At 37.6% G+C, this 4,663-nt stretch overlaps 1 long non-coding RNA gene across 1 annotated transcript in view; it reads left to right on the top strand.

Moving 5' to 3' along the window:
* Positions 1-4,431, top strand: part of LOC107836988 (uncharacterized) — a 5,494-nt gene extending 1,063 nt beyond the window's left edge. Inside the window, exons 2-4 of the long non-coding RNA XR_001662961.1 lie at positions 579-583; positions 3,824-3,827; positions 4,422-4,431. This is a non-coding gene — a long non-coding RNA (uncharacterized LOC107836988). The remainder of the gene's footprint in view (positions 1-578; positions 584-3,823; positions 3,828-4,421) is intronic.
* Positions 4,432-4,663: the final 232 nt, after the last annotated feature.

Raw genomic sequence — 4,663 nt, 5'->3', positions numbered from 1 at the left:
TATATATTGGCATATGCTGCCACCCCTGAAAAAATCCCTGCTCCCCTATTGCCACCCCATAAATATTTTTCTAGATCCGCCCCTGGTCATTTAAATGTCCAATGCATGAGTTCTTAACAAAAACAATCAGAGCACCTATTGATCTGTCTTAACCTAGACTTTTGACTGAAACCTGGTTGACACCATCTTTACCTGACGCTGCTGTAACAATGTCTGGTTACAGGTTAAAGGTTGGGGAGATAATCCTGCTTAGTGATTTTAATATGAACTGGAATTAAAAGAAGAAAAAAAAAGAAAACGTACAGTGGATGTCTTCAACTTTACACAATTGTAGAAAAGCCAAATACATGGACCACTAGTTTACAAACAAACCTGACATAATCACCAAGACCCATTTTCTAACCAGTTTATTAAAACAGTTATTTTTTGCAAGAAAGCCCAGTGAACATTCATCTAATGCATTTGAAACTTCATTCAGTAAAACTGTACGCTACATACTTTATTTCTTAAATTTCTACAACATAACCCAAAACTAACTGTATAAATCTGATGATATTGTCCCTTTCGAGAATTGATAGATGTAGTGATTCCTTTTCAAGTAAAGTAGTAATAATAATACTTATGCCCTTCAAGGGGAAGAGTCAGTAAATCCTCACTGCTAGTCTAGCAGCATTAAGGTTGCTGCCATGACAGGTACCGACAACCTTGGGGTGACAGCTCTGATAATCCACATCAATATCAATTCATGTTATTTAACCTTAATTTGAGTAGGTGAGTTATTAAGAACAACATTTTATTTACATAACCGATCTGGCAGGTAAGGAAGACAATAGAACAAAGCCCACTCTGACACATTATTTATTTATTTATTTTTCATACAGAGGTCTCTATTCCCTCACCTCTCCCATTACCTGTTAGAATCTCTCCCAGAGGACGGAGCTGAAGCTCAGTCTGATGAGCTTCAGCTCATTCCCAGCTTTATGTACAAACAGCTGCTTTGATTTGAATGAATAAATCAAAAATGAAGTTAGTTAAGCACTCAAGTAAAAACAGCTAAATTATTTTTTCTAAAAAAAATTTTTTCATGTTTTTTGTTAATTTAAAAATATGACAGATTCATACTGAAAGTTAGGCATATAGGAGTTTGTGAAACCAACAAGACCAATGACTGGAACCCAGATTTTTATAGTAATATTTTTCTAAAATTTTCTGAGTAGCCTGTGAGCAATAAAAGCCATAGCGCAGGGGTATTGAAGTTGTAGCTTTAAGTAGCTGGCTATTAAGCAGCCTTTGTGTGTAATCATTCTCAATGTGTCTGAATTTGACCACTGGACAGAAACATAGTTGATGGAGCTGCAGGAGCACATTAGAAAACATGGGTATTCTTAACTGTCTATGCAGAGAGGTGCCATTTGAATAGCACTTGGGGTAATTATGGTTGGCAGCTCATCCTCCGTCAGCTTTGCTGCTGATTCTGTCTCCTTTTTTCAATTTCCTGCCTCGTTGAGGATGCCAGTAGAGATCTGGAGAGGCCAAGGCCTGTAAAGCAGTGCAGCAAGGCAAATTACAAATGTGTTTGGAAAAAGGAAACGAATGGAAGCTACTGTCTTAGTTTACCTTATGAGTGAAAATAACACAGAGAAAATACAAGGTAAAAAGCTGTGGATAAAATGAATTGGCAATACATGTTGAAGGTAAATGCAGGGACAGTTATGACACTTGAGTTTATTCACACAATGCATACACAAGGTAACCCTAAATCTTTTACAGATTACAAATTATGATAATAATGGACAGTATTTACCAACTACTCTAGTACTACACAGAAGTTTTAGTTCCTAAACTATATTACTACTAATTTTTTCCTAAGCTTCTTACCTGCCCACAAGGGTTTTTCAGGGCCTTCCGCAGACAAACATAAATACAAGTTTTTTTGATAGTAGTTAGCCCTAAAAAAGGCAAAAAAAGTCTAGATTTTCCCTCAGAAGGTCATTCCTACTCACATATAGGAGGGTTCAGCTCTGACAGAACTGTTTCTCTTTTCTTCATTGCTGCCCGTTCTTCAGAGATATGCTGCTTGCAGAGCCACAAAATCATGGTAATGCAGCTCCAGTACATACATACCCATACATGGATATATTGCCAATCACCCTCACACATACAGAAAGTCACACCAATTCACCTAACATAAGCGGAGCACTCCATCAGCCCCGACGAGAACTGGGCACTGCCCAAAAGATCCCAGATCAGATCAGTTCCAGAGTGTTGAGAAACAATGAAATGTTGTGATCGGTTGTCTTATTTAGACAAGAAATGCCTGATCGACTCAACATGTTGTCAGGACTCAACTCAAGATGCATATAATGAGTCTTCCCTCATTTCTTGTCCTCTCCTTTTCCACATTGCACCAAAATTAGCTTGTATTGAACAAGAGACGACTGAATTATGAGCCTCAGTCACATACATTATACAGTACAATAAGAGTCTCCAGTTTAGAAACCTTTTAAAAACTGTCTGTTTTACACAAATGTCATGTAGATGGGAGGTAAAAGAAGATAGATCAAAATATATTTTGAAAATTGTAAATTTGTGTGGATGGGGTTTAAGTTCTTCATCTACTGTGTGTGATTACAGAATCTCCAAACTAAATTTATTTTCACTGAAGAAGTTCTAAACCTTTTTGGACACTGATAACTAACAGCCCTGATACTTCAAATAGTGTATTTTTCTGATGTGGGAAGGTTTACTTTGAACTTTTTACAGTCTTCACTTCCCATTTTATTTAGATTAGCCCATAACACTCAATTTGTAATACGCCTCATTTAAAAGTCATTACTGGTTTTGTCTACTTGATTAAATCTGCATGGTTTTGATTTAGTGGCTGATTTCACTCAGAGTGTTACTAGAGAGTGCACATAGAGGAGGGACTGCACATGTGTCATAGATCTCACTGTCTGCAGTGGAGACACAGCTCAACATTGCATTTTTCTGGTTGAATCGCATCAATGATCTCCATCCCTCCAATCCATCCATTATCTGTACACACAGATTCTTGAGAGGGGCGGGAGGCGTTAGAACATATCTCCGGTGGTCAGGGGTAAGGTATGGGGGGGGGGGAAGTAATGAAAATTCTAGGGGCCCTGACCGACAGGGGGCCCTCCACAATTTATTTATTTATTTATTTATTGTTCATAGAAATAAAAAATAAAAAATGGGGCCCTGTCAATTACAAAATTAATGATATAGCATTTCGAAGATTGTTTTTAGCAGTAAAAATTTAATGTTCCCACTCCCAGACCAAAAATCACACATCCATATTTGCCCTGAACCCCCACTGCATGAAATGGTTCGTTCCTGCTTGGAGTGCTTGAGAGTGACTGTTCAGCAGCAAACAGTAGGAAACAAGAACGACTGTGGCAGTTAATATGCTGCTAAGAAGTTAGAAAATCAAGTTTTCGAAAAAAAAGAGAGAGGGAGAGAGAGAAAAAGGCAAGCGTCAATTTATAACCCGGTTTTTGTCCAAGAGGTGAGTAGACTGTGTGAGATCATCAACCAGTTAGCATAGTTAGCGTAGCTACAGACTACTGTTTGCCTCCTTTTCACTAGGATTTAGTTAATTAAGGAAAACAATTACCAACATATTCATATATTTAACTTGTCCCTTGTACCTTTTACCAGAGATGAGTCAGTCAGCAGCAGCTCTAACCCACGTCCCTCCTCACCTGTTCTCTCCTAAGTGAAATTAAAGCTGCAGTATGTAACTTTTATAAAAAATATTTATTTTTTCCACATATTTGTTAAAACTGTCATTATGTTGTGACAGTATGGTATGAGAGATAATCTATGGAAAATATATTTCTTCCTCTTTCTCCCAGTGCTCTCTAAAAACAACTAGTCAATGGCAGGAAAGTTCTAGTGTTGTCAGTCACAATCTCATATGACTCATCCTTCCTCCCCCTTGCTCTGTGCTATTCTGTAGCTAGCATAGCCTGTTGTAAATGCTGAGTCTAGTAAGCATAGCTACCAGCGATGGCAGATGAACAATTTTCCTGTAACAATAAGTTGTTTCTCCACCATTAGCACATTTAGCAGTGAGTGAATGAAGTTGTTTGACAGCACTAAGAGCGTCCTGTTGGTTCTGATTTATTGTTTTTTCGGTCAGAATGGTGCATTTCTTTAGCTAGCAATAGTAGTTCAGGGATGAGGTGGAGGAGATTGATTGTTTTCACAGATTATCTGTCTCATAACAAACTGCTATGACATGGTGACAGCTTTAACAAATATAGACAAAACATATTTTTTATTAAAGTTATGTACTGCAGCTTGAATAAAATGCAACTAAATAGCATTTTTTGAGTAGTCTGGATTGCTTTATATTTTGCATGTTGCCTATGACTGTTGCTCACGGGGAGACATTTCAGTAATCTAAAACTAATAGAAAACATTTAAGCAACCTACTTGCATACTGTATGCAGACTATGCATGCTGAATTTTACTCTTGCATGTAAAATTCATGAGCAGTAAATATTGTACTAGTTATTAGTATTGGACCAAAGAAAGCAAGGCAGATGCAAGCCTCTGAAATTGTGATGCTTTTGATGGGTCAGACAGACTCAAGAAATTGTAACTGAAGCTGCATGAGGGGCGGCCCAATTTAATTTTT

Source organism: Poecilia formosa, unplaced genomic scaffold, assembly GCF_000485575.1.
Source record: "Poecilia formosa unplaced genomic scaffold, Poecilia_formosa-5.1.2 Scaffold101, whole genome shotgun sequence".
NCBI lineage: Eukaryota > Metazoa > Chordata > Actinopteri > Cyprinodontiformes > Poeciliidae > Poecilia > Poecilia formosa.
This window is presented reverse-complemented; position numbering and strand designations above follow the sequence as displayed.